The sequence below is a fragment of the Aquarana catesbeiana genome, linkage group LG04, assembly GCF_042186555.1.
Source record: "Aquarana catesbeiana isolate 2022-GZ linkage group LG04, ASM4218655v1, whole genome shotgun sequence".
NCBI lineage: Eukaryota > Metazoa > Chordata > Amphibia > Anura > Ranidae > Aquarana > Aquarana catesbeiana.
In genome coordinates this window covers 30,697,513-30,720,447 of record NC_133327.1, presented here as the reverse complement: position 1 = coordinate 30,720,447, position 22,935 = coordinate 30,697,513, and the positions used below count along the sequence as shown (strand labels likewise).

The window sequence follows — 22,935 nt, the reverse complement described above, 5'->3', positions numbered from 1 at the left end:
TAGATTAGGCAGGACAGTCAGTCAGTTAGCTGCACTTAAAGTGTATTGTGTATATATATGCATCCCAGGTGTTGCATATATATATACACTGTATTCAGTTTAGCTAGATCCGTTCCTGTTATCTTCTAGACTATTTACATTTAGTCCAGTGCGCCCTGCTCACAGTGTTCAGCTAGATCCGTTCCTGTTATATTCCTACTGACAGGCAGGCTTGTCTTGTTACAGTATTTTGAAGAAAATTACTGGTGTTCTTTTGATCCTATTAGTACCACAGTCAGGCAGCTAGACTATTTACATTTAGTGCAGTGCGTCCTGCTCACAGTGTTCAGCTAGATCCGTTCTTGTTATCTTCTTACTGACAGGCAGGCTTGTCTTGTTACAGTATTTTAAAGAAAATTACTGGTGTTCTTTTGATCCTATTAGTACCACAGTCAGGCAGCTAGACTATTTACAGTTAGTGCAGTGCGTCCTGCCCACAGTGTTCTGCTAAACCTACAAGTAAGTGGGGTGCGTCCTGCTCACAGTGTTCAGCTAAACCTACAAGTTAGTGGGGTGCGTCCACCTCACAGTGTTCAGCTAAACCTACAAGCTAGTGGGGTGCGTCCTGCTCACAGTGTTCAGCTAGATCCGTTTCTGTTATCTTCTTACTGACAGGCAGGCTTGTCTTGTTACAGTAAATACAGCTACCTGAAGAAAATTGCTGGTGTTCTTTTGATCCTATTAGTACCACAGTCAGGCAGCTAGACTATTTACAGTTAGTGCAGTGCGTCCTGCTCACAGTGTTCTGCTAAACCTACAAGTTAGTGGGGTGTGTCCACCTCACAGTGTTCAGCTAAAGCTACCTGTAGAAGGTTGGTGGTGTTCTCATACTACAGGCAGGCAGTTGATTTTGCTAGCTGCAGTATCAGTACATATATATATATATATATATATATATATATATCCCAGCTTAGTGCAGCTACAGGCCATTAGTATGTCTGGAAGGCCAAGAAGGAGAGGCAGACAGTCACAAGCCAATAAGAGAGGGCAAGCAGGCTCTGTGTCTAGTGCTGGTCGTGGAGACGGTGCATCCTCATCAGCACATGGCCATGGGACACGCTTGGCCTTTTTTTCGGCAGCTGGCCATGTTGAGCCGCAACATGCGGAAGACTTGGTCGAGTGGATGACCAAGCCGTCCTCATCCTCCTCATCCTCTCTCACCCATGCCCAGGGTACTTTGTCTGGCAAAGCAGCAGCCTCTTCCCTCGGCTCAATGTCATCAGTGACTCCTTCCCTAGCCCCACCATGTCCTCCTGAGGAGTCCCTCGAACTGTTTGACCACAGTGTTGGGTACATGCTCCAGGAGGATGCCCAGCGTTTGGAAGGCTCTGATGATGATACTGAGCTCGATGAAGGCAGTAACACGAGCACGGACAGAGGGGGTGCCCAAGAAGGACAGCAATCTGGCAGTCATGCTCCCCCTGCTGCAGCATACTGCCAGGTTTGCTCCAGTGATGAGGAGGGAGGGGATGATGAGGTCACTGACTCAACGTGGGTGCCTGATAGGAGAGAGGAGGAGGAGGAGGAGGAGGAGGAGGCGGCACATCACCAATGAGGCAGGATGCCCTCCAGGGGCCAGCCTAAGGGCAGCACATTGACTGCATCACACCCCAAAGCTCCACATGTGCAGGGCGCTGCAGTCTCTGTGCGTTATTCAAAAAGTTCTTTGGTGTGGGCCTTTTTTGAGACGAGTGCATCAGATCGCACCGCTGCTATTTGCAACATATGTCTCAAGCCTATCTCGCGTGGCCAAAACATCTCCCGCTTGGGTACCACATGCTTGACCAGACATATGTTGACCTGCCATGCAGTTCGTTGGCAAGCGTATCTAAAAGACCCACACCAAAGAACAAAGAGGACCTCTGCTTGCTCCTCATCAGCTGAGATTTCCAACCCCACTAGACCTTCAGTCCTCTCTGAGACCTGCACTGAGAGGAATGAAGGTGTAGAATTAGGTGTGTCACAGCCACGTACTTGTGCGCAATCTGATTTTGGTACACCGACGTCAGATTGTACCAGGCAAATTTCCCTGCCCCAGCTGCTGCACCGCCGAAAGAAGTTTGCTCCCAGCCATCCACATGCCCAACGGTTGAATGCTAGCTTGGCAAAATTGCTAGCACTTCAACTGCTGCCTTTTCAGTTGGTAGACTCTGCCCCCTTCCGTGAGTTTGTGGAATGTGCGGTTCCTCAGTGGCAGGTACCCAAACGCCACTTTTTCTCACGGAAGGCGATTCCGGCTCTCTACCAGCATGTGGAAGGCAATGTCCATGCCTCGCTGGACAGGGCGGTCAGCGGTAAGGTGCATATTACCGCTGACTCATGGTCCAGCAGGCATGGACAGGGACGTTACCTAAGTTTCACGGCGCATTGGGTGACTCTGCTGGCAGCTGGGAAGGATGCAGGACAAGGTGCAGTAGTGTTGGAGGTTGTTCCGCCACCACGCCTCCAAAATGCTAATGATTGTGACACACTTCTCTCCTCAACCCCCTCCTCTTCTTCTTCCTCCATGGCCTCTTCCTCGGAACCAGCGGTGCTCCGTAGTCGTTCAAGGGGCTACGCAAGTACGCAGGCCAAAAGATGCCATGCGGTGCTTGAGCTGGTGTGCTTGGGGGACAGGAGCCACACTGGGGCAGAGGTTCTGTCAGCTCTGCAGGGGCAGGTTCAGAGGTGGTTGACGCCACACCAACTTAAGGCAGGAATGGTGGTTTGCGACAATGGCACCAACCTCCTCTCTGCCCTCCGACAGGGACAAATGACCCATGTGCCCTGTTTGGCTCACGTCCTTAACTTGGTGGTGCAGCGGTTCTTGGGCAGGTACCCGGGCTTACAGGATGTCCTGAGGCAGGCCAGGAAAGTCTGTGTGCATTTCCGCCGGTCATATAATGCCAGTGCTCGGCTGACGGACCTCCAAAAGGAGTTTAACCTGCCCAAGAACCGCCTAATCTGTGACATGCCCACCAGGTGGAACTCAACGTTGGCCATGCTGCAGCGGCTGCACACGCAGCAGAGGGCCATCAATGAGTACCTGTGCGACTATGGCACCAGGACAGGGTCAGGGGAGCTTGGTTTTTTTTCCCCACGCCAGTGGGCCATGATCAGGGATGCATGCACTGTCCTGTCACCATTTGAGGAGGCCACGAGGATGGTGAGCAGTGACAGTGCATGCATCAGTGACACTGTCCCCCTTGTCCACCTGTTGGAGCACACGCTGCGTGGAATAATGGACAGGGCACTTGAGGCAGAACAGAGGCAGGAAGAGGAGGACTTCCTTAGCTCTCAAGGCCCCCTTTATCCAGACAGTGTTCCTGCGTGCCCGCCGATCACACAGGAAGAGGACGAGGAGGAAGAGGAGGAGGAGGAGGAGGAAGATTGTGTCAGTATGGAGGTGGAGCCTGGCACTCAGCATCAGCAGCAGTCTTTAAGGGATCAGTCCCAAGAAACACATGGACTTGTACATGGCTGGGAGGAGGTGGCTGCGGACCATGTCGTCCTTAGTGACCCAGAGGACTCCGGACCGAATGCCTCAGCAAACCTACGCTGCATGGCCTCCCTGATCCTGCAAAGCCTGCGTAAGGATCCTCGTATTCATGGTATCAAGGAGAAGGACCAATACTGGCTGGCAACCCTCCTTGATAGGGTAAGGTTGCGGACCTTATCTTGCCATCGCAGAGGGAGCAGAGGATGAAACATCTTCGGGAGGCCTTGCAGAAAGGTCTGTGCAACGCGTTCCCAGAGACTGGGAGGTTACAAACTCCTGTTTCTGTTTCTGGACAACGTGTTGCTGGGGCTTCGGTCAGTCAAAGAAGGAGCGGTGGAGAAGGTGGCCGTCTGACCGATGCGTTCAGACAATTTTTTGGTCCGCAGCCACAAGGTATGATCGGTTCCAGCAACCATCGCCAGCGTCTGTTTTACATGGTGCAGGAATACCTAGGGGCAAGATCAGACTTGGACACCTTTCCCACCGAAAATCCTCTGGGTTACTGGGTCTTGAGGATGGATCACTGGCCAGAGCTTGCACAGTATGCAATTGAGCTACTGGCCTGTCCTGCATCCAGCGTTCTTTCGGAACGCACATTCAGTGCTGCTGGAGGCGTGGTAACCGATCACAGGGTGCGTCTGTCCACTGACTCGGTCGATCGACTGACCTTCATAAAAATGAATGAGTCTTGGATCACCACCAGCTACCAAGCACCTGATGCTGATGTAACCGAATAATTTTTTTTGAAATCTCAGATCCCTTCAAAGACTGCCTATGCTGATGCTGAGTGACTATCCCTGAGTAATTATCCTCTTCCTCCTCAATCATCACGCTGATAGCTTGTAAGAACATTTTTGGCTCTGGGTGCCACCACCAGTGCCTAAGGCACAATTTTTCAGCCCCTGTTTAACAGGGGCGTGTAATTACGATTTTTGATGTAATACTTTGCAGCAGGGCTCGTTCCTGCATTCCAACTAGAGTGTCTGTGAGGGGTTGCAGTGTTGTGGCACCAGCACCAGTGCCTAAGGCCCAATTTTTCAGCCCTTGTTTAACAGGGGCGTGTAATTACAATTTTTGATGCAATACTTTGCAGCAGGGCTCGTTCCTGCATTCCAACTAGAGTGTCTGTGAGGGGTTGCAGTGTTGTGGCACCAGCACCAGTGCCTAAGGCCTAATTTTTCAGCTCCTGTTCAACAGGGGCATGTAATTACAATTCTTGATCTAATATTTCACAGCAGAGCCCTGTGAGGGCTTACAGTGTTGTGGCCACAGCAACACCTAAGGCCCAAATTTCTGCTGAGTATATAGGGCAGGACCCTACTTTCAAACAACTAACTTACAAATGACTCCTACTTGCAAACGGAAGGAGACAACAGGAAGTGAGAATAAATCTACCCCTAGGAAAGGAAATTCTCTCCTGTAAGAGTTAATATAAGAAAAACATTTCTCCTTTCCACTGATGCTTTCCAATCCATTGGGACAAAAAGTGAGGTGAAATCTTCTGAAGAGGAGGAAAGACAGCAAAACAAATGTCACAGGGGTGATAACCCTTCCCTATGTTTTCCAAAAAGCTTAAAAAAGATTTTTTGGCTGGAGCTAAACACGTTAAAAATGTACCCGTTCAAAATTACAAAGAGATTCTACTTAACAACAAACCTACAGCCTGTATACTGCTGTTCAGAGTATATAGGGCCTGGTGGCCCCACACCTTTCCTTATTTTAATTTGGGTGCGGGGTTCCCCTTAATATCCATACAAGACCCAAAGGGCCTGGTAATGGACTGGGGGTACCCATGCCGTTTGTCTCACTGATTTTCATCCATATTGCCAGGACCCGACATTACATTAAACCCGCAAGCAGTTTTAAATGAGATTTTTTCCTTTAAAAATGACATTTGGTGCAGGGACTGTTCTAAACACGGGAAACACGCGTCACTTTACAGGCATACTATAGACACCCCTCAGGTACGATATTTAAAGGAATATTTCACTTTTTTTTTTTTTTACTTTAAGCATCATTAAAATCACTGCTCCCGAAAAAACGGCCGTTTTTAAAAGTTTTTTTTGCATTGATACATGTCCCCTGGGGTAGGACCCGGGTCCCCAAACCCTTTTTAGATCAATACCATGCAAATTAGCCTTTAAAATGAGCACTTTTGATTTCGAACGTTCGAGTCCCATAGACGTCAATGGGGTTCTAACGTTCGTGCGAACTTTCGGTCCGTTCGCAGGTTCTGGTGCGAACCGAACCGGGGGGTGTTCGGCTCATCCCTATTGGTTACTAGCAGGCATGTCAGGAACAGAACTGCAGGCAGGAGAGCAGTTAGGTTCACACCGGAGTTGGCAATGGTAAAGCAGACAGGCAGAGATGTGGTCAAAGGGCAAGCCAGAGGTTGGTTCAGGCAAAGTTCAAGTGTGGTCAGATGGATCAAGACGGTAACAGGAGATTAAACACAGGGACAGGTAGAAGGTTAGTAGAATGCTGTAGACCACAAGGCAAAATCCTAGTGCAGCAGTGATGTTTAACTACTTCCCGCAAACCGCTGTCATTGTACGGCGGTGCTCTGATGTAGAATACTGGGGTTATGGCAGCACATAGCTGCCATGACCCTGGTATTTTCTTCAATGGCGGCGGTCCTCTTTTAAATAAAAGTGGTCTCAGTGGCAGATTCGCCGCAAGATCACTTTTATCGGCGGCGGGAGAGGTGCCCCCGCCACGTTCCGGTCGTCTCCCCTGTTTACCGGACCCTCCTGTAGCGGCAGAGACAATCCCGTTCTATCCCTTCAGTAGCATGGAGTCGAGTGAGGGAATTATGGCACCCACTCAGCTCCATAACATTGAATGACGGAAGCAACATCAAACGTCACTTCCGCCCAATAGTCTTAAAGGGGAATTTTTTTTTTTAAAGACGTATTTATTTTTTTTCGTTTTTTTATTACATTTAAGTGTAAATGTGAGATCTGAGGTCTTCTTCACCCCAGATCTCACATTAAATAGGTCCTGTCATGCTTTTTTCTATTACAAGAAATGTAAACATCCCTTGTAATAGGATTAAAAGTGACCCAAAAAAAAAAAAAGGAAAATAAATAAGGAAAAAATAAAATTTAAAGCGCCCCGTCCCATCCAGCTCGCGCACAGAAGCGAACGCATACATAAGTCGCGCCCGCATAGGAAAACGGTATTTAAAACACACATGTGATGTATTGCTGCGATCGTTAAAGTGAGAACATTAATTCTAGCAAAAATCTCTGTAACTCAAAACTGGTAACCCGTAGAATTTTTTAAACGTCGCCTATGGAGATTTTTAAGGGGTTTAAAGTTTGTTGCCATTCCACGAGCTGGCGCAATTTTGAAGCTTGACATGTTGGGTATCAATTTACTCAGCGTAACATTATCTTTCACAATATAAAAAAAATTGGACTAACTCTACTGTTGTCTTATTTTTAAATCAAAAAAGTGTATTTTTTCCCAAAAATTTTGCTTGTAAGACCACTGCGCAAATACAGTGTGACATAAAGTATTGCAACGACTGCCATTTTATTTTCTAGGGTGTCTGAAATAAATATATATTTAATGGTTGTGGGTTCTAAGTAATTTTATAGCAAAAAAAACCTAATTTTAACTTGTAAACACCAAGTGTAAAAAATAGGCATGGTCCTTAAGTGGTTAAATAATCTACTAGGTACCAATCTAGTGATGGGCGTGCATGCCATCATGCCCTCCAGCGCACACATGTGTGCGTGCATGAGCAAGCATATAAGCATGAGTCCAGCTAACAGGTATTCTCTGTTTGAGCATAACTATGCGCCTGGGCACGTTTCGCTTTTACTGACACTAAGATTGCTCTATTATTAGACTAATGAACCTGTATGACTGGTACATTAGCTCAGAACAGGAAATGATGTTACAGGAAATAGGGGAGGGGAAAACACTTGAATAAGCCATGTGCTGAACAAAGGAAGAGGCAGAGTTTTTTGCAGGACTTCAAAGAAGGAATAGTCTTGAGAGATCCTGAATTAAAAGGTAGAAGACTCCAACATTAGGAAGGACCAAGTAAGTGACTGTTTAGTATCAGATTTATTGTACATGCTTATTTGTTAGGAAAAATAGACAGCTTGTGCATGTTGTACGCATATTTTGTAATACTTCACATCGTAATACGTTGTGAATAAGGATGAGCCCGATGTTCGAGTCGAAAGTAAGTTCGACTCGAACATCGGGTGTTCGCCCGTTCTTCGTACGGCAAACAATATGCAGTGTTCGCGGCATATTCGAAAGCCGCGGAACGCCATTAAAGTCTATGGGACACTAACATGTAAAACCAAAAGTTCTAATTTTAAAGGCTTATATGCAAGTTATTGCCATAAAGTGTTTGGGGACCTGGGTCCTGTCCCAGGGGGCATGTATCAATGCAAAAAAAAGTTCTAAAAATAGCCGTTTTTTCAGGAGCAGTGATTTTAATAATGTTTAAAGTGGAACAATAAAAATATATCATGCCTGGGGGGTGTCCTTAGTATGCCTGTAAAGTAGCACATTTCCCCGTGTTTAGAACACTACCACAGCAAAATTACATTTCTAAAGGAAAAAATGTAATTTAAAACTACTCGCGGCTGTAATGTTTTGTTGGGTCCTGGCAATATAGATAAAGATCATTGAAAAAAACAGCATGGGTTCCCCCCCAGTCCATTACCAGGCCCTTTGGGTCTGGTATGGATATTAAGGGGAACCCCCCACCCAAATAAAAAAATTGCATGGGGGTCCCCCCAATATCCATACCAGGCCCTTCAGGTCTGGTATGGGTATTAAGGGGAACCCTGCGCCAACATTTTTTAAAAAATGGCGTAGGGGTCCCCCCAAAATCCATACCAGACCCTTATCTGAGCACGCAGCCTGGCAGGCCGCAGGAAAAGGAGGGGGATGAGAGCGCCCCCCTCCTGAACCATACCAGGCAACACGCCCTCAACATGGGGAGGATGCTTTGGGGTCCCCCCAAACACCTTGTCCCCATGTTGATGGGAACAAGGGCCTCATCCCCACAACCCTTGCCCGGTGGTTGTGGGGGTCTGAAGGTGGGGGCTTATCAGAATCAGGAAAGCCCCCTTTAACAAGAGGACCCCCATATCCCGCCCCCATGTCATTGGGTATCGAGTACATTTGAGGCAGAGTTTTTTCTGTTTATTTTTTATTTTTATTTTTTATTGGGTCATCAGACGCTGTGATCGAAGATGAATGGACATTGCGGGACAGTTTTTATTTTTTATCTTTTAATAAAGGACTTGTCCCAAATTGTCTACTGTCATTTTTAAAATGTTGACACTTTTTTGGGTGAATGTGTAGGGGTACAATGTGTCCGATACCCATTCACATGGGGGGGTGGGATCTGGGGGTCCCCTTGCTAAAGGGGGCTTCCAGATTCCGATAAGCTCCCCCGCACGCACAACCATCAGGCAAGGGTTTTGGGGATGAGTCCCTTGTCCCCATCAACATGGGGACAAGGTGTTAATGGGGGACCCCAAAGCATCCTCCCCATGTTAAGGGCATGTGGCCTGGTATGGTTCAGGGGGGGCACTCTCTCGCCCCCCCCCTTTTCCTGCGGCCTGCCAGGCTGCGTGCTTGGATAAGGGTCTGGTATGGATTTTGGGGGGGACCCCTACCCCTTTTTTTTATTCTGGCGCAGGGTTCCCCTTAATATCCATACCAGACCCAAAGGGCCTGGTAATTGACTGGGGGGGACCCATGCCGTTTTTTTTCAATGATTTTTATCTATATTGCTGGGAGCCGACAATTACTTTTTTTCCTTTAGAAATGTCATTTTGCTGTGGTACTGTTCTAAACACGGGAAAAATGTGCTTCTTTACAGGCATACTAAGGACATGCTCCAGGCATGATATTTTAAGGAATATTTCATTTTCATTTTACTTCATTTTAGCATTATTAAAATCACTGCTCCCAAAAATACGTCCTTTTTAGAACTTTTTTTTTGCATTGATACATGTCCGCTGGGGCAGGACCCGGTTCCCCAAACACTTTTTATGACAATACCATGCATATAAGCCTTTAAAATGAGCACTTTTGATTTTTCATGTTCGTGTCTCATAGACTTTAACGGTGTTCGTACAAACTTTTTACCTGTGCGCATGTTCTGGTGCGAACCGAACCGGGGGGGGGGGGGGTGTTCAGCTTATCACTAGTTGTAAATTGTTTTCCTAAAATTGTAAGTACAGGCGGTCCCCGGGTTACAAACAACATAGGGTCTGTAGGTTTGTTCTTAAGTTGAATCTGTTTGTAAGTCGTAACAGAATAGGTACATTTTTTAAGTGTAACTCCAGCCATAAAAACAATTTAAGCTTTTTGTAGATAGCATAGGGAAGGGTTATCATCCCTGTAAAGTTTGTTTTGCTGTCTGTGCCCCTGTTCAGAAGATTTCACCTCACTTTCTGTCCCAATGACAATTGGATTTTGAAAATTTTGGGTTGTTGTGGATACAAGAATTGGTGATAAAGCATCAGTAGAGACACTGTTTTCCCATAATATCTCTTACAGGAGTGAATTTCCCTTCCTAGGGGTAGATTACCTCTCACTTCCTGTTGTCTCCCTCCGTTTGTAAGTAGGAGTCGTTTGTAAGTAGGATGTTTGTAACTAGGGGACCCCCTGTAGTTAGTATGAACAGCTTTTTGTTTGGTAAAGCATATACACTACAGAGGATTTAATGCTTCCTTGATTTACCGCAAAGTAACCTTAACCACTTGCCGCACAGCCACCGTCAAATAACGGCTGGGCAGTGCAGCTCTCATTCTGGGTGGACATCATATAACGGCACAGCAATCGAGGCTGTGCCATGTTGCTAGAACACGGCACAACCCCGATCTGTGTAGAGAGCCACGACTGCGGGTCTTTAACCATGTGATCGGCTGTGTCCAATCACAGCCGGTCACATGTAAACACAGAGATGCCAGTAATTGGCACGCCTCACCTCACACTGACAGAGTGTGAGGAGAGGAGAGCCGATCAGCGGCATCACCTCACAGGGGACAGCTAGGTATGTAATCAGGGCACTGATCATCAGTGTCCCGATTACAATTAAGTGCCCACCAGTGCCAGAAATTATTGCCCACCACTGCCAGCAATCAGTGCCCACAATTGCCACCAATCTGTGCCCACAAGTGCCAGCAATCAGTGCCCACATGTGCCAGCAATTAATGGCCTTTAGTGATGCCAGTCAGTGCTGGCTATCAGTGCTGCCCATCAATGCTCATCACTGCTGCCCATCAATGCCCATCAGTGCCCATCAGTGCCCATCTGTGCCGCCTATCCATGCCGCCTATCCATGCCCACCAATGCCACTTATCTGTGCCGCCTATCTGTGCCCAGTGCCCACCAGTGCCACCCATCAGTGCTCATCAGTGCCACCTATCAGTGCCCATAAGTGTGGCATATTAGTGCCTCCTCATCAGTGCCACCTAATTGGTGCCCATAAGTGACGCCTCATCAGTGTCCATAAGTGCCACCTCATCAGTGCCCATCAGTGTAGCCTATCAGTGAATGAGAAAAATTACCTATTTACAAAATTTACTGACAGAAACTAAAACTTTTTTTTTCAACATTTTTGGTCTTTTTTTTTTATAAAAAAAAAAAACAGGAGTGATTAAATACCACCAAAAGAAAGCTCCATTTGTGTGAAGAAAATGATAACAAATTCACATGGTTATAGGGCGTACACACGGTCGGACTTTGTTCGGACATTCCGACAACAAAATCCTAGGATTTTTTCCGACGGATGTTGGCTCAAACTTGTCTTGCATACACACGGTCACACAAAGTTGTCGGAAAATCCGATCGTTCTAAACGCGGTGACGTAAAACACATACGTCGGGACTATAAACGGGGCAGTGGCCAATAGCTTTCATATCTTTATTTATTCTGAGCATGCGTGGCACTTTGTCCGTCGGATTTGTGTACACACGATCGAAATTTCCGACAACGGATTTTGTTGTCGGAAAATTTTATCTCCTGCTCTCCAACTTTGTGTGTCGGAAAATCCGATGGAAAATGTCCGATGGAGCCCACACACGGTCGGAATTTCCGACAACACGCTCCGATCGGACATTTTCCATCGGAAAATCTGACCGTGTGTACGGGGCATTACAGTGTAGCTTGACCGTGCAATTGTCATTCAAAGTCTAGAGCGCTGAAAGCTGAAAAATGGCCGGGGCAGGAAGTGCCCTGTAATGAGGTGGTTAAAAAACAAAGCAAAACAGCAAGCAGTGATATCCTTCAATGGGGACATTGCTAAATAAATATATCATTAATTTGGCTGTGTTTCTGTCCTTATTATGATAAATCTTCCTGTATACATAGTATTCTAAAATTAAATTGTATAATACCAAAATAATTTGCTTCTTGTAGAACCATGCCTATTTTAAATGAATAGCCTGCCCACCAGTTAAAGTACATTGTCTGCCTACAATCTATTGCTGGATGCATAGCAAGAAGAGGTATCCCTGAAATGTGTTAATTATAATCTAGGTTCTAACTGAAAAAAAATACACTACTCAGGCACGAGAGCTGAATTAACCAATAGGGATGAGCCCAGGCTTGTTTGGATATGAATCCAAAACTATCCTGCCGGGAAGCTGTCAAAGCATCAAGCCAATTATAGGCAGTGGAGGCAATCCCTGACCCCAGCTGCATGTATGCAAGGGGTGTGTATATGTGCTGCTGCAGAGCAGGGAATGCCCGAACACGTCTGAGCTCATCCCTTTTGCTTAATTTGGCCCTCATGACTGAGTATTCTATTTCTGGAATGATGTGGCTTATTAAAGTGGTTCTAAAGCCTAAAGGTTTTTTACCGTAAAGTGGTTCTAAAGGCAAAGGGTTTTTTATCTTAACTGGCTCACGCAGATATACTGCACCTCAATGGCTCTCCTGGGTAAAATCCCGTATGGGTACATCCTTCCCCTTAGTAGCCGCTGCACGGCGGGGGACGCGATGCGTGTGGCACACGCGATCGTGTGCACGAGCGCCAGCATGGTGATTTGTGTGTGAACACATAAATCCCTGTGCTGTCAGGGCAGAGGAAACATGTTGTTTGTAGGAACAACGATATGTCTCCTCACCTAGTAAGTCACATCCCCCATACAGTTAGAACACGCTGAGGGATCACACATTTAACCCCTTGATCACCCCCTAGTGTTAACCCCTTTCCTGCCAGTGACATTTACACAGTAATCAGTGCATTAGCATAGCACTGATCGCTGTATACATGTCAATGGTCCCAAAAATGTGTCAAAAGTGTCCAATCTGTCCTCCGCAATGTCGCAATACCACAAAAAAAATCAAAAATCACCGCCATTACTAGTAAAAATAAATAAATAAATAATAAAAATGCCATAAAAATGGCATAAAAATGCCATAAATCTTTCCCCTAGTTTGTAGACGCTATAACTTTTTGCGCAAACCAATCAATAAACGCTTATTGCTATTTTTTTTCTTCTTTTTTTACTAAATATGTAGAAGAATATAAATCGGGCGAAATTGATGAAAAAATTTGTTTTTTTCAAAATTGTCGCTCTTTTTTTGGTTATAGCAAAAAAAAATAAAAACCACAGTGGTGATCAAATACCACCAAAAGAAGCTCTATTTGTGGGAAAAAAAGGACGCAAATTTTGTTTGGGTACAGCATTGCATGACTGCGCAATTGTCAGTTGAAGCGACGCAGTGCCAAATTGTAAAAAGTGCTCTGGACAGGAAGGGGGGAAAATCTTCCACGGCTGAAATGGATTAAAGTGGTTCTAAAGGCTGAAGGTTTTTTTATCTTAATACATTCTATTTTAAAATAAAAAGCCTTCTTTGTGCAGCAGCCCCCCTCAACCCCCCTAATACTTACCTGAGTCCCATCTGGATCCAGCGATGTTGCACGAGAGCCTTGGCTGTCCAGGACCCTCCCTCCTGATTGGCTAAGACACAGCAGCAGGTGCCATTGGCTCCCATTGCTGTCAATTAAAGTCAGTGAGCCAATGAGGATAGGGGGTGGGGCCAAGCCACGGCTCCATGTCTGAATCGACACACAAAGCAGTGGCTCAGCTCAGGTGCCCCATAGCAAGCTGAGTGCCAGCAAGGGATCCGAGAAGAGGAGGATCTGGGCTGCTCTGTGCAAAACCTCTGCACAGAGCAGGTAAGTAAGTCTTTTAAACAAAAAAAAAAGACTTTATTATCAATTTAATGCATTCTATGGCAGACAGGGTGGCTCGGAAGCGAGTCCACGAGAGACACCTTAGAAAGCTTCTATGGGGGTACTCGACAAAAAGTGGAGCCATAAAAGTTGGCAGGGGACCCCTGAAGAAGAGGATCGGTGCTGCTCTGTGCAAAACCATTACAGAGCAGGTAGGTATAATATGTTTTTTATTTTATTACAAAAAAGTAAAGCTTTACAATTACTTGAAGTGTTCACAATTAAAAATGTACTCCTCAAATCAATAGTTTGGCCACCACGGGTAGGAATCAAAATAGAATATTGTGGAATTGTATGCTTTATTAAAAAAATAATAAAAGTCAGCAGCTACAAATACTGTCCAGGTATCCCGCAATGTCGGCACCACTAGCCGATTAGTCCATCGGCTTCAGGTACAGGCGTCAGCATACTTACTAAGGGTAACAGGAAGTGAAGCCTTGCGGTTTCACAGCCTGTTTCCTACTGCGCATGCGAGAGTCGCGCTGCACTTTCTGGTCCTGCTGTCTTCTGGGACCTGTGTGTCTCCCAGTACCTGGTTTTGACAGGTATTCGCTCCCCTCCTGCCCCCCCAAAAAAGTGCCAAATGTGGAAGTGGAAAGGGGGGAGGGTGTGAACAAGCAGAGCTTCAACTTTTGGGTGGAGCTCCGCTTTAAATGTCCATCATTAAAAATATACTCCTCAAATGAATAGTTTGGCTACTCGGGGAGGGATCAGGTTTGATCAATTTTTACATATATACCGTAGTTTGTGGACTCTATAACTTTCCTACAGACATACATAATATATACTGATTTGGGTTATTTTCACCAAAGAAATGGAGCAGAATACATTGTGGCCTAAATGTATGAAGAAAGATCATTTATGTGAAATATTTTATAACAGAAACAAAGAAAAACACTTTGTTTTTCAAAATTTTCAGTCTTTTTAAAAAAAAATTATTTAGCAAAAAATAAAAAAAAAACGGTGGTGATTAAATACCAACAAAAGAAGGCTTAATTTGTCTGAAAAAAAATTCATATGGGTACAGTGTTGCGTGACGACGCAATTGTCATTCAAAGTGCAACAGCGCTGAAAGTTAGCCTGGGTAGGAAAGTGCCCGGTATTGAAGTGGTTAATTAGTAAGCATTAGTGGGCATAGTTCTACAAGAAGCAAATTGTTAACCTATTTTTTAATCTCATTTTGAAACACTATATGTCAAGGATTTTTTTTTTCATAATGACAGAAACACAGAAAGTGTTGAATTAATGATGGCAGGTTTAGTCTCTAACTCTGTTAATCGAAGAACAGGATTTATTAGAAACATCATTAGAATGTTAAAGAACCAAATATTTAAACACATCCTAACTAAATATAAGGAGACATAGACAAATATAATCAAAACATATAGTACATAATGACAACAAGCGTATCTACCGTATGATGTGGCATAGAGATCCCTCGATGTTGGCTTGCTCGCTTCCTTTCTCTACTTAATGGTAAATTATTTCAGGCGGTGTACAGATAAATTGAACCTCCGCCCTATAACCTAAATACCAAAGATATTATTTATAAATAAATCCTGTACAATGATATAAAATGTGTGCATGTCTGAAACCCCATAAATTACTAATAATGTACTTCTATAGATTTATACTGTTTATCTGTACACTGTACACATACAGTATCTCACAAAAGTGAGTACACCCCTCACATTTTTGCAAATATTTTATTATATCTTTTCATGTGACAACACTGAAGAGATGATAGTTTGCTACAATGTAAAAGAGTGAGTATACAGCTTGTATAACAGTGTAAATTTGCTGTCCCCTCAAAATAACTCAACTATAGGGATGAGCTTCGAGTTCGGGTCAAACTCATGTTCAACTCGAACATCGGCTGTTCGCAAGTTCGCCGAACAGCGAACAATTTGGGGTGTTCGCGGCAAATTCGAATGCCGCGGAACACCCTTTAAATGTCTATGGGAGAAATCAAAAGTGCTAATTTTAAAGGCTTATATGCATGGTATTGTCATAAAAAGTGTTTGGGGACCTGGGTCCTGCCCCAGGGGACATGGATCAATGCAAAAAAAGTTTTAAAAACGGCAGTTTTTTCAGGAGCAGTGATTTTAATAATGCTTAAAGTCAAACAATAAAAGTGTAATATCCCTTTAAATTTCGTAGCTGGGGGGTGTCTATAGCATGCCTGTAAAAAAAGTCATTTAAAACTACTCATTTAAAACTACTACCCCAGATCCCGCCCCCCCCTGTGTGAAATGGTAAGGGGGTACAAAAGTACCCTTACCATTTCACTAAAAAACTGTCAAGAATGTTAAAAATGACAAGAGACAGTTTTTGACAATTCCTTTATTTAAATGCTTCTTCTTTCTTCCTTCATCTTCTTCTTCTGGTTCTTCTGGCTCTTCTGGTTCTTCCTCCGGTGTTCTCGTCCAGCATCTCCTCCGCAGCGTCTTCTATCTTCTTCTCTTCGGGCCGCTCCGCACCCATGGCATGGGGGGAGGCTCCCGCTCTTCTCTTCATCTTCTTCTCTTCTTCATCTTCTTCTCTTCTTCATCTTTTTCTCCGGGCCGCTCCGCATCCATGCAGGCATGGTGGGAGTCTCCTGCTGTGTGACGCGTCTCCTCTTCTGACGGTTCTTAAATAATGGGGGGGCGGGGCCACCCGGTGACCCCTCCCCCCTCTGACGCACGGGACATGACGGGACTTCCCTGTGGCATTCCCCATGACGTCACAGGGAAGTTCCGTCAAGTCACCGTGCGTCAGAGGGGGCGGGGTCACCGGGTGCCCCCCCCCGGTTATTTAGGAACCGTCAGAAGAGGAGACAGGTCACACAGCGGGAGCCTCCCACCATGCCAGCATGGATGCGGAGCGGCCCGGAGAAGAAGATGAAGAAGAGAAGAAGATGAAGAAGAGAAGAAGATGAAGAAGAGAAGAAGATGAAGAGAAGAGCGAGAGCCTCCCCCCATGCCATGGGCGGCCCAAGGGGAAGAAGAAAGAAGACGCCGCGGAGGAGATGCTGGACGAGAACACCGGAGGAAGAACCAGAAGAGCCAGAAGAAGAAGAAGAAGATGAAGGAAGATGGAAGAAAGAAGAAGCATTTAAATAAAGGAATTGTCAAAAACTGTCTCTTGTCATTTTTAACATTTTTGACAGTTTTTTAGTGAAATGGTAGGGGTACTTTTGTACCCCCTTACCATTTCACACAGAGGGGGGTGGGATCTGGGGGTCCCCTTGTTAAAGGGGGCTTCCAGATTCCGATAAGCCCCCCACCCGCAGACCCTCACAACCACCGGCCAGGGTTGTGGGGATGAGGCCCTTGTCCTCATCAACATGGGGACAAGGTGTTTTGGGGGGCTACCCCAAAGCACCCTCCCAATGTTGAGGGCATGTGGCCTGGTACGGTTCAGGAGGGGGGGGCGCTCTCTCATCCCCCCTCTTTTCCTGCGGCCTGCCAGGTTGCGTGCTCGGATAAGGGTCTGGTATGGATTTTTGGGGGGACCCCACGCCATTTTTTTTTTAATTTTGGCGCGGGGTTCCCCTTAAAATCCATACCAGACCTGAAGGGTCTGGTATGGAATTTAGGGGGACCCCCACATCATTTTTTTTTACATTTTGGCCGGGGTTCCCCTTAATAAAGATACCAGGCCTGAAGGACCTGGTATGGAATTTAGGGGGACCCCCACATCATTTTTTTTTTAAATTTTGGTTCGGGGTTCTCCTGTGGGGAATTCCCATGCCGTTTTTATCAATGAACTTTTATGTGTATTGTCGGACCGGCAATGCAATAGCCGCGAGTAGTTTTAAATGACTTTTTTCTTTGAAATGTCATTTTGCTGTCAGACTGTTCTAAACACGGGAAACATGCGCCCCTTTACAGGCATACTATAGACACCCCCCAGCTACGAAATTTAAAGGAATATTACACTTTTATAGTTTGACTTTAAGCATTATTAAAATCACTGCTCCTGAAAAAACGGCCGTTTTTAAAACTTTTTTTTGCATTGATCCATGTCCCCTGGGGCAGGACCTAGGTCCCCAAATACTTTTTATGACAATAACTTGCATATAAGCCTTTAAAATTAGCACTTTTGATTATTCATGTTCATGTCCCATAGACTTTAACGGTGTTCGCGTGTTCGAACGAACTTTTTTCCTGTTCGCATGTTCTGGTGCGAACAGAACAGGGGGGTGTTCCGCTCATCCCTACTCAACACACTGCCATTAATGTCTAAACCGCTAGCAACAAAAGTGAGTATACCCCTAAGTGAAAATGTCCAAATTGGGCCCAAAGTCTCAATATTTTGTCTGGCCACCTTTATTTTCCAGCACTGCCTTAACCCTCTTGGGCATGGAGTTCACCAGTGCTTCACAGGTTGCCACCAGAGTCCTCTCCCACTCCTCCATGGGGACATCACGGAGCTGGTGGATGTTAGAGACCTTGCGCTTCTCCACCTTCTGTTTGAGGATGTCCCACAGATGCTCAATAGAAGTGGCGGCTGGTGAAGTTTTAGGATGTGGGGGCGCCAGACCCTGCCCTTCCTTTTTTGACCCCTCCCACTTGATTAAAATGGGCATGGTTTCAGCTAAATAGTGGGCGTGGCTCTAAGGTGGTGTGGTTAGCGTCTGAGATGAACGAGGGATGGAGGGAGAGAGAGGGAGAGAGGGAGGGACAGCATGCCCAGATCCTACACAACAATAGAAATATGTGCATTCTAGAAAGTTTAACAATCAGCAGATGAAGATACTCCAAACACCTTGTGTTAACACTGCAATCATCCTGGCACCATGGTTGTTATGGTGTCAAGATGATCGAAGCGCATTATTTCTATTATTACATTGTAATTTAAAATGAAATCCTTCAACTCACCATAATGCAGAATCAGTGGGAGCCCTGAGCATGTCACTTGCCACGTCGCCTGCCACCAGATGCCATCAGGTGCCCCCAGCAGAGTCCATTCTTTCATCAGGTGCCCCCAGCGGAGTCTGTCCTAACATCAGGTGCCCCCAGCGGAGTCCGTCCTTACATCAGGTGCCCCCAGCGGAGTCCGTCTTTACATCAGGTGCCCCCAGCAGAGTCCCTCCTTACATCAGGTGCCCCAGCAGAGTCCCTCCTTACATCTGTTTCCCCGTCAGTGGAGTCTCTCCTTACATCTGTGTCTCCATCAGTGGAGTCCCTCCTTACATCTGTGTCCCCGTCAGTGGAGTCCCTCCTTACATCTGTGTCCCCATCAGCGGAGTCCCTCCTTACATCTGTGTCCCCGTCAGCGGAGTCCCTCCTTACATCTATGTCCCCAGCAGAGTCCCTCCTTACATCTGTGTCCCCAGCGGAGCCCCTCCATACATCTGTGTCCTCAGCGGAGTCCCTCTTTACATCTGTGTCCTCAGAGGAGTCCCTCCTTACATGTGTGTCCCCAGCGGAGGCCCTCCTTACATCTGTATCCCCAGCGGAGCCCCTCCATACATCTGTGTCACCAGCGGAGCCCCTCCTTAAATCTGTGTCCCCAGCGGAGCGGAGCCCCTCCATAAATAGTTACATAGTTAGTAAGGTTGAATAAAGACACCAGTCCATCCAGTTCAATCTGAGTGAGTGTGGTTGCGTGTCTACAATTGTCCCTAACCCTGTACATCGCACACACTCACATCATTCCCTACCCTCAATCCAAGGTCCCCATTCATATACTAGGGCCAATTTTGGGCAGAAGCCAATTAACCTACCAGCATGTCTTTTGGAGTGAACATAAAAGGAGGAAAACAACCTTAAAACCCAAACACACTCCCCCAATCTCAGCGCTATGTATGAACAGGTCTTACGATATTAAAGACAATAAAGTTGGTATACACTAAAATATAAAGTGATAAGTGCAGTAAACACTATTACATGTACAAATACATTAAAGAGGAGGTTTCCCTCAGCAGCCACTAAAATCAATGGAAATAGTAAAGAAATGTTAAAATTAAAACCTCAAAGGAGATAAAAATAAAAACATCAAAGCGGCGCTGCTATCAGACAGCAGATGTGGATCGATTGGATTGTAAAAAAATTACAAAACTGAAATAAATTAAGAGTCTCTAATAGGTATAGATGGTGTAGCAGGTAGCATATTGATGGGTGCACCGTTCACCAAATACTTCAACACCGCGTGTTCCTTACATCTGTGTCCCCAGCGGAGCCCCTCCTTACATCTGTGTCCACAGCAGAGTCCCTCCTTACATCTGTGTCCCCAGCAGAGTCCCTCCTTATATCTGTGTTACCATCAGTGGAGCAGTAGGGTCCTCCTCATATCTGTGTCCCCGGCATCACAGCACTCCTTCAAGCTGCATCTGTAGCTAGTTCCTGGCTTTCTCCATGTGTTCAGTGGAGAGGGGAGGGGCCTCCCCTCTCCACTGAACGCAAGGGGATTAGTGCTCACGGCGGCCATCTTTTTGTAGCACGCCAGAAGTGACTTTGTTCTCACACTGAGAACAAAGCACCAGGCCTGTCGAATGCTGCTCGGCACGATGGATTGCTCTGCAAAGCAGCTCCAAATACCACCAATCTCATGTTTGCATTGGCGTAGCGCTTCCCATAGTGCACTGTGTCCGGCGCCTGAACTTAGTGCACTTAGTTAAAGGACACTTTTTTCAAATTCAAATTTTTTTTGGTGACTACAACTTCTTTAGCAAAGCAGTGGTTGTCTTGGAGGTGTGTTTGGGGTAATTATCATGTTAGAATACTGCCCTGCGGCCCAGTCTCCGAAGGGAGGGGATCATGCTCTGCTTCAGTATGTCACAGTACACGTTGGCATTCATGTTTCCCTCAAAGAAACTGTAGCTCCCCAGTGCCAGCAGCACTCATGCAGCCCCAGACCATGACACTCCCACCACGATGCTTGACTGTAGGCAAGACACACTTGTCTTTGTACTCCTCACCTGGTTGCTGCCACGCTCGCTTGATACCATCTGAACCAAATAAGTTTATCTTTTTGGTTCAGATGTGGTCATCAGACCACAGGACATGGTTCCAGTAATACATGTCCTTAGTCTGCTTGCTTTCTTGTGCATCATCTTTAGAAGAGGCTACCCTCTGGAATGACAGCCATGCAGACCAATTTGACGCAGTGTGTAGCGTATGGTCTGCGCACTGACAGGCTGACCCCCCCCCACCCCTTCAACCTCTGCAGCAATGCTGGCAGCACTCATACGTCTATTTCCCAAAGACAACCTCTGGATATGACGCTGAGCACGTGCACTCAACTTCTTTGGCCGACAATGACGAGGCCTGTTCTGAGTGGAACCTGTCCTGTTGTATTGTCTTGGCCACCATGCTGCAGCTCAGTTTCAGGGTCTTGGCAATCTTCTTATAGCCTAGGCCATCTTTATGTAGAGCAATTCTTTTTTCAGATCCTCAGAGAGCTCTTTGCCATGAGGTGCCATGTTGAACTTCCAGTGACCAGTATGAGAGAGTGAGAGCAATAACACCAAATTTAACACACCTGCTCCCCATTCACACCTGAGACCTTGTAACACTAACGAGTCACATGACACTGGGGAGGTAAAATGGCTAATTGGGCCCAATTTGGACATTTTCACTCAGAAGTGTACTCACTTTTGTTGCCAGCGGTTTAGACATTAATGGCTGTGTGTTGAGTTATTTTGAGGGGAGAGCAAATTTACAATATTATACAAGCTGTATACTCACTACTTTACATTGTTGCAAAGTGCCATTTCTTCAGTGTTGTCACATGAAAAGCTATAATAAAATATTTACAAAAATGTGAGGGGTGTACTCACTTTTGTGAGATACTGTATGTGTCCAGTGTACAGATAGACAGTATAAATCTATAGAAGTACATTATTAGTAATTTATGGGGTTTCTGACACGCACACATTATACACATATACATACTGTATAATATATATATACACACACACACACACACATATATATATATATATATATATATATATATATATATATATATATATATATATATATATATATACACAGTACATATTTCTGGGCAATGCTGCTAGGTATGAGAGACTACAAATGTACATCAGAAAATACACATGACAAAAGTACTGTAGTATAACCTAAATGATATAAAAAATGTTTACATACATGCAGATCAATGCAAAAGGGTTATTGTTAGCGATATTTCCCAAAGCTGATAAGGTTCAGTAGAAGATCTTCACTTGCAAATAGTGAAGTCTAGGATGGGAACAATTATGAATGAAGAGACAAACCAAATGTAGCTTTATATTTATGTGCCCTCTATTGACAATTTTATTTATTGATCTTCATAGGTCTGTTTCTACTGTTGTATGTTACCTTGGGTTGTTCCTATTAGAACAATCTTTTTATTAAAAAAAAATTATTATTAAGTACTGACCAAAACTTTTGATGGGTTTAATGTAATACCAGGCCGCAAGGCCTAGCCAAGGCACTTTTTTTTATTTTGACATATTTATTTTTGCTATCCACATCCATCACTTGCACTTATTTCCATTTTTCACTTAGGATGGAGGGTATGGGTACACGGAGCTACCCTGAAGTCTGGGAGGAATAAGCGCTAGCAGCGCGAAACACATTGACTGTGTTTCCTTGCTCCCATGGTGTCTACTGTTGCTGTATATGGCGTTTTAAATAGACATGTGCACCCCCCGAAAAATGTTTTTGTTGAATTTGTTTTTTGTTTTATTCAGAAATTTGAAAATCAGAAAATTTGGAATTCGAAAGTTGGAAAATCCGAAAGATCGGAAATTCGGAAATTCAAAAAAAAATAGGAAATTCTAAAGAACGATAATCCGAAATAATAACTAACTAATAATAACTATTAAATTATAGTTATTGGAATTTCCTATCAAATTTGGCTGTTAGTGAATGTAACGAATACAAATTTATCTGAAGTTACAAATTAACCGAAATAATGAATGCCACATCTAAACAAATGGAACGGAATTAAATAATAATAAATAATAATAAAAATATGTTTTTATTATTATTGTTATTTATTATTATTAATTTGTTGCGTTCTATTTGTTTAGATACGGCATTAATTATTACAGATAATTTGTAACTTCGGATAAATTTGTATTCGTTACGTTCACTAACAGCCAAATTTGAAAGGAAATTCCAATACCTATAATTTAATAGTTAGTAATAGTTAAGTTATTATTAGTTATTATTTCAGAATTTAAATTTTAGTT

At 44.8% G+C, this 22,935-nt stretch overlaps 1 protein-coding gene across 1 annotated transcript in view; it reads right to left on the bottom strand.

Moving 5' to 3' along the window:
- The window catches only part of LOC141139124 (galactoside alpha-(1,2)-fucosyltransferase 2-like), a 42,695-nt gene extending 27,469 nt beyond the window's left edge, over positions 1-15,226 (bottom strand). Inside the window, exon 1 of the mRNA XM_073624945.1 lies at positions 15,163-15,226. The gene's annotated coding sequence lies outside the window, so the exon portion shown is untranslated. The remainder of the gene's footprint in view (positions 1-15,162) is intronic.
- Positions 15,227-22,935: the final 7,709 nt, after the last annotated feature.